Raw genomic sequence first — 15,669 nt, forward strand, 5'->3', positions numbered from 1 at the left:
AATCAATTAAATAAATGAATTTGGCCCATGAATCATTTAATTTTTTGATTTAAATCTTTTTCAATATAAAGGAGACTTCTTCTCATTTCATTTTATATCAGATCTCTTAATAGAATCCTCTCTATAAAAAATTTCTAAAAGTTGTGTTGTACCTGGTGTTGTGTTTGATGAACTGCTTTATTCAAGAGTATGCTTTTCTTGTAAATTATTTTTGCAAACGATTTAAAGGTAACAAGCTAAACTTAAAAAAATCTTAGATGAAAGTCTTTAGCTAAGTCTTTGTAAAAGCTCTGTCAATTTGTTGTTGAAGGTTTGTGGATCGATCTTCTAAAAGTTTAATGTTATTTTAATGAAATTCTAAAAAAAATCTTTTTGACATTTGTTGTTTCTTGCTGTTGTCCAAAGTACAAGGTTCTAGGTCATTGAAACCTTGAAACCCTACTATAAGAGTTAGGTAAGGTATTACATCAAGTTACACAATGCTCTAATTCTAAATTGCTTTAGAATGTCGTTGACTTGAATGTCACAATATTTGATGTTAACCCCCACCTCCAAACTGAAGCACCGAGATACATAAAATATACATCGGAGTTCACCAATCAAATTCAAGTTCACAATCCCTTTTGTGAACAACATGGTTCTTCTCAAAATCACTTTATCTATAATAACATATTTGCTTTTTCCACTATATATAACAACATGCTAACTAGGGTGGCAAAACGGGCTGTGGCCCGCCGGGCCGGCCCGCGCACCCGCCAAAAAATGGCGGGTTGGTTGGGATTTTAGGCCCGCCGCTCGCGAAAGCCTGCCCCGCTAATGCCCGCCAAAGCCCACCCATCCTTCAAAATTTCCTCTTTTTTAGTTAATTCTAGTAATTACAATTCTTGATGGTTTATTTTATATATTTATTTGTAAATATTGTAATATTTTTTAAAGTAAAAATTACTAAAAAGTTGAAAAATTGTTTTAAAAAATAAGTGAAAAGTTTAATTAAAAGGTAAGAAAAACTTATTAATCTATTAAAATATATATATATATATATATATATATATATATATATATATATATATATATATATATATATATATATATATATATATATATATATATATATATATATATATATATATATATAGTCGGGCAAGCCCACCGCCCGCCAACCAGCCATCTTGGCGGGGCGGGCATGATTCTTATGCCCATTTCACTTGGCGGGCATGTCCGTCCCGCTCGTTTTTTGGCGGACTTAAGGCGGGGTGAGCGGCGGGCGGGACGGGCGGCCCGTTTTACCAACCCTAATGCTAACCGTGTTTTTTTTAAATAGAAAAACACTATTAGATTGAATGATTTTTTAAAACATATTTGCCGTTCTTTTATATAAAACGCCTTAAATCTCCTAAAGTATTTTTATCTTATTTTAATATTTGAATTTTAACAACACATTTTATAAAAAAATAAAAAAATGTGATAATTTCTCTCTGTATTTTGTTGATAACACGTTTACGTGAAAAACTAGGTGAGGCATTGTTAGAGTCCAAATTTACTTTAATAACCAATTTTCTTACAATAATACAATTGAAAATTTTCAAAAAAAATTACATTAATTCATTAAAATTTCTTATTCAAACACACTCTAACATTTAATGTTTTAAAAAAATGTTGTCATCACTAATCAATTATTTTATCATCATCTATAATATAAGAAAATTAGTGATTGTGGAAAAGTCTACAATACCCTTATTTAATTTTTTGCCACCACATTAAAATTGTGGTTATTTAGTCTTTGTATAATAAAGTTCTTAATTTTATTATTAAAATAATACAACCTTCATATTTTATCAAACTTACCAAATCTATCTTCATTCTCTATTTTTTTTTTCTCTTTCATCACTTTTTCACTTCTTCTTCTAAAAAAATAATATTATTGATATGTATATATTTTTATATACGAAAAATGGTATTTATAATCGAAATATTTTTTAGTCAAAAATGGTATACGGGAAAAATTTATTCAAAAAATCTATTATTGATCTAAATATTTTTAAATACGAAGATTTAATATTGATCCAAATATTTTTGTAAATGATACCTAAAGAAAAATAATATTTATATACGTAAAAAAATCTATTATTTATCAAAAATAGTATTTATGATCCAAATACTTTTTATTCAAAAATGGTATACGGAAAAAAATTTACTATTGACCTAAATATTTTTATATACGAAATTTACTATTGATCCAAATATTTTTGTAAATGATACCTAAACAAAAATGAAGTCTGTATACGGGAAAAAAATCTATTATTGATCTAAATATTTTAATATACGAAAAATGTTATTTATGATCCAAATATTTTTTATTCAAAAATAGTATAGGTCAAAAAATCTATTATTAATCTAAATATTTTTATATAGGAAAATTTAATATTGATTCAAATATTTTTGTAAATGATACCTAAACAAAAATAATATTTATATACTAAAAAAATCTATTATTTACGAAAAATAGTATTTATGATCCAAATATTTTTATTCAAAAATGGTATACGGGAAAAAAATCTACTATTGATCTAAATATTTTTATATACGAAATTTAATATTGATCCAAATATTTTTGTAAATGATACCTAAATAAAAATGAAGTCTGTATGCGGGAAAAATAATCTATTATTGATCTAAATATTTTTATATAAGAGAAATGGTATTTATGATCCAAATATTTTTGATCTAATAATGGTATACGGGAAAAAATCTATTATTGATCTAATTATTTTTATATACTAAAATTTAATATTGATCCAAATATTTATGTAAATGATACCTAAACAAAAATAATATTTGTATACGAAAAAATCAATTATTTACGAAAAATGGTATTTATGATCCAAATATTTTTTATTCAAAAAGGATATACGGAAAAAAATCTACTATTGATCCAAATATTTGGGAAAAAAATCTATTATTGATCTAAATATTTTTGTATACTTGAAAAGGTATTTATGATCAAATATTTTTGATCAAAAAATGGTATACGAGAAAAAATCTATTATTAATCCAAATGTGTGTAATCGAACAGGATTCGTGCGTATGCACGGGTTTGTTACTAGTTGTAATAAATAATTTAGACCCAAGTTCCATTAGCTCATTAGTTGATGATGAGTCACTAGTATTTAAAAGGATCTAGATAGTGATTAATTAAGACAATTTTTTTATAGATCCCTATAGCTTCTTACTAACTCATGACGAAATTTTATAAATGCCCCTATAATTCGGAGATGCATCTCCGAAGACATCAAAAAAGGTGATTTCGGATATGCATCTCCGAAATCAATTTTTTTTAAAAGTGTTTTCGGAGATGCATATCCGAAATCACCATTTCGAAGATGCATCTCCGAAATATGTTGCGCTTTTCTGTTAACTCAAAACAACCACCCCCCATCTTTTCATTCTACCAAAAACATAAAATTTTCCACACTACACTTATTTCTTCCAACTTCTACACAAACTACACTTGCTCTACAACATCAAAGGATTCAAAGGCTCATTCAAAGGCAACTCAAAGCTTCATAGAATTTGTAAGTTTCGGAACTTTAAACTCTAGCATTGATAATCTTATTAGGGCTGTTAGAAATTAGCAAAATGTATAGTAGGTTGAGGTTATTGTGGGTCAATGGTAGTTTTTAGTTGGTAAAAATTGGATTTTGAATCGGTTAGGGCAAGAAATGGCTAACTTCTAAAATGGAGAATCGCAGGGGTTTTCGGAAGTGCATTTCCGAAATCACCTCTGACCAGTTTCGGAAATGCACTTCCAAAATATAGTTTGAACTGATTTTTTTTCTAAATTGTTTCAAAGTCTTACCGGTTACAATTTTTTCCGGAAAATGTCAGGAAATCAGACACGACTTAGACAGGGTAGGGAGACCCAGACGGCTTCGACTCGACGCGAGCGGGCTGCACAGCTAGCACCGACATGGGGACGGGGTCGAGTACGAGTACCCGTCCAAATGGATGAGGCGCCTGCAGGTTCCTCATTTGGATCGAGGAGTAGGATGTCTCGGGCGTCTTCCTCCCATGAAGTTGAGGAGGATGTGGTGGAGGAACATTAGGAGGAGGTGGAGGCGCCTGAGGAGGAGGGGGTACCCGGGGTGGAGGCTCAGGACGATGAGGATGGGGACTACCTGGGAGGGCCTTCGGACATATCTCTGTTGATATACTATCATGATCACGTCTCTCAACGTGTTTGGGAGGGAGAGGTAGTTTTTTATTACACTTTCTAATTTAACCGTTTTAATTACAAATAGTTGAAAACATTAACTAACATTGTTATTTTTTTGTTGTGACAGGAAAGGCCAACCATAAAATTCGTGAACCATTCGCGGAAAATATTTAATCTCTTTATTCCGCAGGCTTAGTGGTTTAACGACGTTGTAGCTGCCTCCGATCTTTGTGGATCATACATGACCGAATATAGCACCATTAGCCACGGCATGCAGGGGGCATTTGTCGAAAGGTGGCATATGGAGACGTCGTCTTTCCACTTTCCTGTTGGGGATTTGACGATCACCCTCTACGATGTCGCATGTCTGCTCCATCTGCCGATCAGAGGGAGGCTGCTGAACCATTCTCGCATACAACGGGTTGAGGCCATCAAGTGGATGGCGGATTTCTTAGGCATGGGCCCATTTATAGCCGAGAGGGAGTGCACTGTAACGCATGGGGCACATAATGGTTCTCCAGCCTGAGAGAGTTGTATGAGAACCATTTGGTGGCGGCAGTTGAGACCGAGGAGGAGGGGGACACTTTATTTGTTGAGTACCACCGAGCCCGTGCTTAGCGATGTTGGTTCATGTTCTTGGTTGGCACGACGCTTTTTGGACAAAAGTGCCACCTATGTGGACATGACCTACCTCCATCACTTTATGGATTTGAGTATAGTGCACGAGTGGAACTGAGTGGTTGCTATTCTGGTATACCTATATCAGAAGATGAATGAAGCAAGCCTTTGGAGGACTCGACAGCTGACTGACTCTTGCACACTCCTCACGGTACAATTATTTTTAATTATACCACAGTTAATATGTTATTTCTTAATGTGTACTAATATATTATCGTATTTGTGTTTCAGAGCTGGATCATCTCATACTTCCACCGCATCCACGACTACGACCCTGATCTTTCGTACATTAATGTAACACCCCAAATTCTACCCAAAAATTATAATGCGGAAAATATCAGAGTATTTAAAAAATTTCAAACAACACATTGGAGTATCACATATCAACTTAAAACTTCAACTTGTATTTCATTCAACAATGATACATAGCATTCGAATTAACAGTCAACTATCAGCTTATCTCAACTCAAACTACTTTGAAGTATAATAAGTAATTCATATTATTCAACTTTGAATCAACGGTTAACATAACAACAACTAAAACATCAACAACCTAGAAATAACGATATAAGCAACCCCCCGAGTGCTACGTATCAGAGCAACACACCAACTGGACTCGATGAAGCAACAAACTTCCACATCTATACTTGAGTACCTGCCCATTTCCCATGGTAGGGGAAACATCAGCAGCAAGGGTGAGATATCAAACTATATAAATAGGATCATGATAAATCATATATTAGGTAAAGAATATAAATGAATCACCGCCTCACACGACATAAACAACACAAAGAACATCATCAATGAATAGTCATGATATCAACATATAAACATATTCAACCAGTCATCATATAAGCGTCATTATCAATATATAAGCATTTTCAACAAGTCAACATACAAGCATCTATATCGTCATATAAGCATCGCAATGCATAATCAACAACTTCAACCAACAACAACGGACAACGACTCAAATGTGACTCAACTGTGCATATGCATGTGGTACCAATCGGAGCTTCAGCCCCCGTCACCAATTGCCATTTGGCCCGTCATGTTTGCCATAGTTTTCAGGCCGTCATGTTTGCCATAATTTTCAGGCCGTCATGTTTGCCATAGTTTTCAGGCCGTCACAGAGTATGCATATGGAATGTGACTCGACAAACAAGAAAACACAGCATACTCATCACAATCACATATCGTCACGAGGCATAAGCCTATATCACAATCAATTACCATTATACGAGGTAATTCACGTCACCATAATATTTCATCTTCACTTAGTCACAAAATTATCGTCACGAATATTTATACAACATCACGTATTATCAATCATCACAAACATCGTCATGTTTCGACACATCATCGCAATTATGCAACTAATTCAATTAGACATAATATTATTTATCAAGACAACATCATTGGCATAGTAATATACTATTCTCAACATAAATATTCAAGCAATTAACGATTACGATCAAATTCTCAAGATACCGTAATTTACCGATAAATCGAATAATTTATCCAAGTCTAAATACTTTCCAATTAAATAGACTCATTGAAATTACTTCAACTATTAATTAAATCAACCAATTAATAATCATATTATATTAATTTCAATTCCATTATATTTTATTCCTAAAATGTGTTCAATTCTCATCACAAAACCAACATTTATTCATAAAGAACATTTAAATCAAACAAAATTTCGGTCGATTCGTAAAATATCACAATTTCAACAAAATAACACCACCACGTTAATCTACTAATAAAACTTAGCTACCACATAAATTTTCATCAAATTCCGGACAATTAATTATACCGCTTAATTCGGCTATTTCGATCAAACAAGACTGATTTAAATTACATTATTCTATAATTGTTAATGTTTCATGAACTTCATATTTTATTAATTAGGCTCAATAGTGTTGATATATGTCACTCTAAAAATTACAATGACAGAAACACACTTCTACATTATATGATTACTTTGATTTCAATTCAATTTCAATCACTAACAAAACTCACACCATAAAATATTCCATGTTAGATACTAATTTCAAAGTGAACAGAGTTTTGAAAGTTAAATTATATATTTTCATTCTTATATCTATGTTCCAATTCTATTTATATTATACTAATATAATATACTAAGTGACCAAGAGGAATGTGAAAACAGAAGAAAAATCAATTTAGCACAACCTATTGGCACATCACATGGAGCATGTACATATAATAGCAGTAAGAGAAAATCCAGAACACACGCAATGAACAGGCTAGAAACGATAATGATATTACCATCGCCGGCTGTCCCTCATCCTAACTCCGGTCTACTACACACACTTTTTATTTCCAGAATCATTATAAAGACAACAATGTTTTATTACAAAAGTAAATTGTAATTTCAACAATCACAGCAAACAAGTTTAACACAACACACTGAAAAATCTATACCCTAAACCCACATACAATCTATCATATTCTCATTTAGATAGAAAGAATTCCCCCTTACCTTGGATTGAGTGCAGCTCTAAGAAGATTCAATGAAAAATTGAAGAAAAAATAACACTTTAGAGCAACACTTTGGGTCTCCTTCTTCTCCTCTTCATAACCCTAACCCCTTTTCTCCTTTCTTTTTCTCCTTCCTCGGTTTCTTCTTTTCTCTCTATGTCACTACTTCTCAAAATGATTAAAAAAGAAAGACCACCACCACTTATTCATTATTTCATAATGGGCCTAATAAAATACACCCCTTAATACTTAAGATACCATTGTTTAAGCCCAATATCTTTTCTACAGTTAATATAAAAATAATACTTCCCATTAAATTCCATCAAAATAAAATCCGATTATTTAATATACCGACTTATTACTCAATGCCTCGTATTTTCGGTCTAATCTTAATTACTCAGAAAATTCCCAAAACGCTAAACATTAACTCATTAATATTTTTAATACTAAAAATATTAAAATCTTCGATTAAATGTTGATCCGCTATCCCGAACTAATACCGACTAAATCGCCCCAAAACGCAAAAATTTCAGTAAACATCACAAATGTCTAAATTAAGCCAATAATTATTTTTCCGGGCGTTACAACTCTCCCCCACTTAGGATACTTTTCGTCCTCGAAAATTCGCCCAACACAACCATCCCTAACAACGCATCCTTATCCAACTTTCTTATCCTCTAGTTGTGCTAGACAACACTTCGACTATTACTTTTCTGATATATTTGTATCTCAACACGACTTGAATCCAAAACTCATACGTCAATCTCTCAATTATCCTTGTAACATAATAGTTACTAGCTTGCTAATCATTTCAGCAATATCTTGGAACAACATCTTATGATATAGCAACAATCTTCACTCGCTCATACTTGACGATACAACATTGCTTCATCATCGCAGCAACGTACTCGACACCGATACACATATATGATTCTTACTTTCCATACTCATGTGTCATTCACTAACAAAGCACCAACAACAACGTTACGGCAACAGCGACAAAAGTATCATAATTCCAACCTGATAACATAACTCGACTAATAACCTTATAACTCATTATTAATCAACAACTTACAAGAACATTCTATTACAATCAGCATTATTCACAAGAAAACACAATATATCTGGCACATCTTGCTCCAACTACGCAACTCTAATCACCCATCTTAATTCACCGTCCTTCATTAGTTTTTATCAACTTAAACGATTCACAAGCTTCAACTAAGTTTCATACTTTCTTCAGCATCCATCACCTCACGCACCATTAAGACAATAAGATAAGTCTATAACATCCAATACAATTCCGTCTACTATCAACAAGAGATTAAGGGTGATCAAGTCCTCAATTTGTCAATAGACATCCGACAATCATAATGGAGTATGACCATCATTACCAACTATAACAGTGTTCCTTTAGAAATTGAACTTACGTCACCAAAATACCATACTTCAACAACTTGCAAAACTATCCGAACCTGCTAACACTGACGTCGTGCATCTACTTACTAAAACACCTCTGACGATACATTAGAACAAAATTTCTTGACACCAATATTAACACTTCTTATCATTGAAATCATACTCATCTCTTCGCATTTCCGACTCTTACTCGCGATCCATAACGTTTCAACAACTTTGACAGTTTCTACCACAGTTTCAATCACGTATCAATAATCCTACAACAAGGCCTACAGCAATACTTCACTTAATTGTTATTCCTTCGTCAACAGCTTACACATGACTACTTACACAACAACATGCTTATCTTAACTTTGTTTCGGACAATTGCGGTAATAACCGTTTATATTCAATAGGCTTCACTTCTACTATATCCATAAGACTCCTATAAGGTAGAGTATAGTCTCACCTATTCGTAGGCTTAAACGACATTTCAATCCGACACTCGAAGCTCAAGATACAATTCTCCGATATTATCCTAAATACAAACATCAATGTCATGTTGCGATAATCTTTACGATATCTCTCAAACTCTTCAAATGACACACTTGATCTTAAAATTGCTCCTCAACAAACCTTCGAATTGCTTCTTCAATTCATTCATCTCTGACGTTGACGTCCTGTGCGATACCAACACACAAGTCCGTTTTCCAAGGACAAGCATAATCGCTAACTTTACCTTTTTCCAACACCATCTTGTCACAAATAAATCTACTTACAGTTGCAACATCCATTATTGTATTAAAATTCACCTAGTTATCTTTCCGACGCTTCAAATCAGATATTCGACAATCACTTATGCGAGTCCAACATAAAGTCCACTGCAACTTCATCACTCTATCACTTTTCCAACACTGATACCTTTCACAAGGTTAATCGCACTGAAAACTTCACAGTTAATCCACAATGCTGAACACAACAACTTTCAGAATTTCATCTTCCAAGATTTATTCTTGGTACTTAAGGGTCACCTCCCGAAACATCATGAGTTTGTACCATACTTGCAGATCAACAACTACTACACTGTTCCTCATCCTTCGAAGAGTAAACGTCAATAATTCTTGACCATTCTTCTTCTACAGACGCTCCAAGCTTGTTAAACAATCAAAACCTTGAATCCATGTCAACAAGCTCCAACAATACTTGCACTTTCTCCTTAAGCAGTACATTGCACCAACAACTTACGACTCAAACATATCGGAGGAGCAAAGCTTCTCCCCCACTTCGCTCAAACTACTTCATGCAACAACAACAAAAAAGTACCAACAGTGTTTCACACACGTGTCGCGTACTACAACATAAAACACTGATAGCATTCAACTGTCGCACCACTCAACTGACTCGACAACTTGGCCGGACGGACCGACCTGCTCTGATACCACTAATGTAACACCCCAAATTCTACCCAAAAATTATAATGCGGAAAATATCAGAGTATTTAAAAAATTTCAAACAACACATTGGAGTATCACATATCAACTTAAAACTTCAACTTGTATTTCATTCAACAATGATACATAGCATTCGAATTAACAGTCAACTATCAGCTTATCTCAACTCAAACTACTTTGAAGTATAATAAGTAATTCATATTATTCAACTTTGAATCAACGGTTAACATAACAACAACTAAAACATCAACAACCTAGAAATAACGATATAAGCAACCCCCCGAGTGCTACGTATCAGAGCAACACACCAACTGGACTCGATGAAGCAACAAACTTCCACATCTATACTTGAGTACCTGCCCATTTCCCATGGTAGGGGAAACATCAGCAGCAAGGGTGAGATATCAAACTATATAAATAGGATCATGATAAATCATATATTAGGTAAAGAATATAAATGAATCACCGCCTCACACGACATAAACAACACAAAGAACATCATCAATGAATAGTCATGATATCAACATATAAACATATTCAACCAGTCATCATATAAGCGTCATTATCAATATATAAGCATTTTCAACAAGTCAACATACAAGCATCTATATCGTCATATAAGCATCGCAATGCATAATCAACAACTTCAACCAACAACAACGGACAACGACTCAAATGTGACTCAACTGTGCATATGCATGTGGTACCAATCGGAGCTTCAGCCCCCGTCACCAATTGCCATTTGGCCCGTCATGTTTGCCATAGTTTTCAGGCCGTCATGTTTGCCATAATTTTCAGGCCGTCATGTTTGCCATAGTTTTCAGGCCGTCACAGAGTATGCATATGGAATGTGACTCGACAAACAAGAAAACACAGCATACTCATCACAATCACATATCGTCACGAGGCATAAGCCTATATCACAATCAATTACCATTATACGAGGTAATTCACGTCACCATAATATTTCATCTTCACTTAGTCACAAAATTATCGTCACGAATATTTATACAACATCACGTATTATCAATCATCACAAACATCGTCATGTTTCGACACATCATCGCAATTATGCAACTAATTCAATTAGACATAATATTATTTATCAAGACAACATCATTGGCATAGTAATATACTATTCTCAACATAAATATTCAAGCAATTAACGATTACGATCAAATTCTCAAGATACCGTAATTTACCGATAAATCGAATAATTTATCCAAGTCTAAATACTTTCCAATTAAATAGACTCATTGAAATTACTTCAACTATTAATTAAATCAACCAATTAATAATCATATTATATTAATTTCAATTCCATTATATTTTATTCCTAAAATGTGTTCAATTCTCATCACAAAACCAACATTTATTCATAAAGAACATTTAAATCAAACAAAATTTCGGTCGATTCGTAAAATATCACAATTTCAACAAAATAACACCACCACGTTAATCTACTAATAAAACTTAGCTACCACATAAATTTTCATCAAATTCCGGACAATTAATTATACCGCTTAATTCGGCTATTTCGATCAAACAAGACTGATTTAAATTACATTATTCTATAATTGTTAATGTTTCATGAACTTCATATTTTATTAATTAGGCTCAATAGTGTTGATATATGTCACTCTAAAAATTACAATGACAGAAACACACTTCTACATTATATGATTACTTTGATTTCAATTCAATTTCAATCACTAACAAAACTCACACCATAAAATATTCCATGTTAGATACTAATTTCAAAGTGAACAGAGTTTTGAAAGTTAAATTATATATTTTCATTCTTATATCTATGTTCCAATTCTATTTATATTATACTAATATAATATACTAAGTGACCAAGAGGAATGTGAAAACAGAAGAAAAATCAATTTAGCACAACCTATTGGCACATCACATGGAGCATGTACATATAATAGCAGTAAGAGAAAATCCAGAACACACGCAATGAACAGGCTAGAAACGATAATGATATTACCATCGCCGGCTGTCCCTCATCCTAACTCCGGTCTACTACACACACTTTTTATTTCCAGAATCATTATAAAGACAACAATGTTTTATTACAAAAGTAAATTGTAATTTCAACAATCACAGCAAACAAGTTTAACACAACACACTGAAAAATCTATACCCTAAACCCACATACAATCTATCATATTCTCATTTAGATAGAAAGAATTCCCCCTTACCTTGGATTGAGTGCAGCTCTAAGAAGATTCAATGAAAAATTGAAGAAAAAATAACACTTTAGAGCAACACTTTGGGTCTCCTTCTTCTCCTCTTCATAACCCTAACCCCTTTTCTCCTTTCTTTTTCTCCTTCCTCGGTTTCTTCTTTTCTCTCTATGTCACTACTTCTCAAAATGATTAAAAAAGAAAGACCACCACCACTTATTCATTATTTCATAATGGGCCTAATAAAATACACCCCTTAATACTTAAGATACCATTGTTTAAGCCCAATATCTTTTCTACAGTTAATATAAAAATAATACTTCCCATTAAATTCCATCAAAATAAAATCCGATTATTTAATATACCGACTTATTACTCAATGCCTCGTATTTTCGGTCTAATCTTAATTACTCAGAAAATTCCCAAAACGCTAAACATTAACTCATTAATATTTTTAATACTAAAAATATTAAAATCTTCGATTAAATGTTGATCCGCTATCCCGAACTAATACCGACTAAATCGCCCCAAAACGCAAAAATTTCAGTAAACATCACAAATGTCTAAATTAAGCCAATAATTATTTTTCCGGGCGTTACAACTCTCCCCCACTTAGGATACTTTTCGTCCTCGAAAATTCGCCCAACACAACCATCCCTAACAACGCATCCTTATCCAACTTTCTTATCCTCTAGTTGTGCTAGACAACACTTCGACTATTACTTTTCTGATATATTTGTATCTCAACACGACTTGAATCCAAAACTCATACGTCAATCTCTCAATTATCCTTGTAACATAATAGTTACTAGCTTGCTAATCATTTCAGCAATATCTTGGAACAACATCTTATGATATAGCAACAATCTTCACTCGCTCATACTTGACGATACAACATTGCTTCATCATCGCAGCAACGTACTCGACACCGATACACATATATGATTCTTACTTTCCATACTCATGTGTCATTCACTAACAAAGCACCAACAACAACGTTACGGCAACAGCGACAAAAGTATCATAATTCCAACCTGATAACATAACTCGACTAATAACCTTATAACTCATTATTAATCAACAACTTACAAGAACATTCTATTACAATCAGCATTATTCACAAGAAAACACAATATATCTGGCACATCTTGCTCCAACTACGCAACTCTAATCACCCATCTTAATTCACCGTCCTTCATTAGTTTTTATCAACTTAAACGATTCACAAGCTTCAACTAAGTTTCATACTTTCTTCAGCATCCATCACCTCACGCACCATTAAGACAATAAGATAAGTCTATAACATCCAATACAATTCCGTCTACTATCAACAAGAGATTAAGGGTGATCAAGTCCTCAATTTGTCAATAGACATCCGACAATCATAATGGAGTATGACCATCATTACCAACTATAACAGTGTTCCTTTAGAAATTGAACTTACGTCACCAAAATACCATACTTCAACAACTTGCAAAACTATCCGAACCTGCTAACACTGACGTCGTGCATCTACTTACTAAAACACCTCTGACGATACATTAGAACAAAATTTCTTGACACCAATATTAACACTTCTTATCATTGAAATCATACTCATCTCTTCGCATTTCCGACTCTTACTCGCGATCCATAACGTTTCAACAACTTTGACAGTTTCTACCACAGTTTCAATCACGTATCAATAATCCTACAACAAGGCCTACAGCAATACTTCACTTAATTGTTATTCCTTCGTCAACAGCTTACACATGACTACTTACACAACAACATGCTTATCTTAACTTTGTTTCGGACAATTGCGGTAATAACCGTTTATATTCAATAGGCTTCACTTCTACTATATCCATAAGACTCCTATAAGGTAGAGTATAGTCTCACCTATTCGTAGGCTTAAACGACATTTCAATCCGACACTCGAAGCTCAAGATACAATTCTCCGATATTATCCTAAATACAAACATCAATGTCATGTTGCGATAATCTTTACGATATCTCTCAAACTCTTCAAATGACACACTTGATCTTAAAATTGCTCCTCAACAAACCTTCGAATTGCTTCTTCAATTCATTCATCTCTGACGTTGACGTCCTGTGCGATACCAACACACAAGTCCGTTTTCCAAGGACAAGCATAATCGCTAACTTTACCTTTTTCCAACACCATCTTGTCACAAATAAATCTACTTACAGTTGCAACATCCATTATTGTATTAAAATTCACCTAGTTATCTTTCCGACGCTTCAAATCAGATATTCGACAATCACTTATGCGAGTCCAACATAAAGTCCACTGCAACTTCATCACTCTATCACTTTTCCAACACTGATACCTTTCACAAGGTTAATCGCACTGAAAACTTCACAGTTAATCCACAATGCTGAACACAACAACTTTCAGAATTTCATCTTCCAAGATTTATTCTTGGTACTTAAGGGTCACCTCCCGAAACATCATGAGTTTGTACCATACTTGCAGATCAACAACTACTACACTGTTCCTCATCCTTCGAAGAGTAAACGTCAATAATTCTTGACCATTCTTCTTCTACAGACGCTCCAAGCTTGTTAAACAATCAAAACCTTGAATCCATGTCAACAAGCTCCAACAATACTTGCACTTTCTCCTTAAGCAGTACATTGCACCAACAACTTACGACTCAAACATATCGGAGGAGCAAAGCTTCTCCCCCACTTCGCTCAAACTACTTCATGCAACAACAACAAAAAAGTACCAACAGTGTTTCACACACGTGTCGCGTACTACAACATAAAACACTGATAGCATTCAACTGTCGCACCACTCAACTGACTCGACAACTTGGCCGGACGGACCGACCTGCTCTGATACCACTAATGTAACACCCCAAATTCTACCCAAAAATTATAATGCGGAAAATATCAGAGTATTTAAAAAATTTCAAACAACACATTGGAGTATCACATATCAACTTAAAACTTCAACTTGTATTTCATTCAACAATGATACATAGCATTCGAATTAACAGTCAACTATCAGCTTATCTCAACTCAAACTACTTTGAAGTATAATAAGTAATTCATATTATTCAACTTTGAATCAACGGTTAACATAACAACAACTAAAACATCAACAACCTAGAAATAACGATATAAGCAACCCCCCGAGTGCTACGTATCAGAGCAACACACCAACTGGACTCGATGAAGCAACAAACTTCCACATCTATACTTGAGTACCTGCCCA

This window comes from Vicia villosa, linkage group LG1, assembly GCF_029867415.1.
Source record: "Vicia villosa cultivar HV-30 ecotype Madison, WI linkage group LG1, Vvil1.0, whole genome shotgun sequence".
Taxonomy (NCBI): domain Eukaryota; kingdom Viridiplantae; phylum Streptophyta; class Magnoliopsida; order Fabales; family Fabaceae; genus Vicia; species Vicia villosa.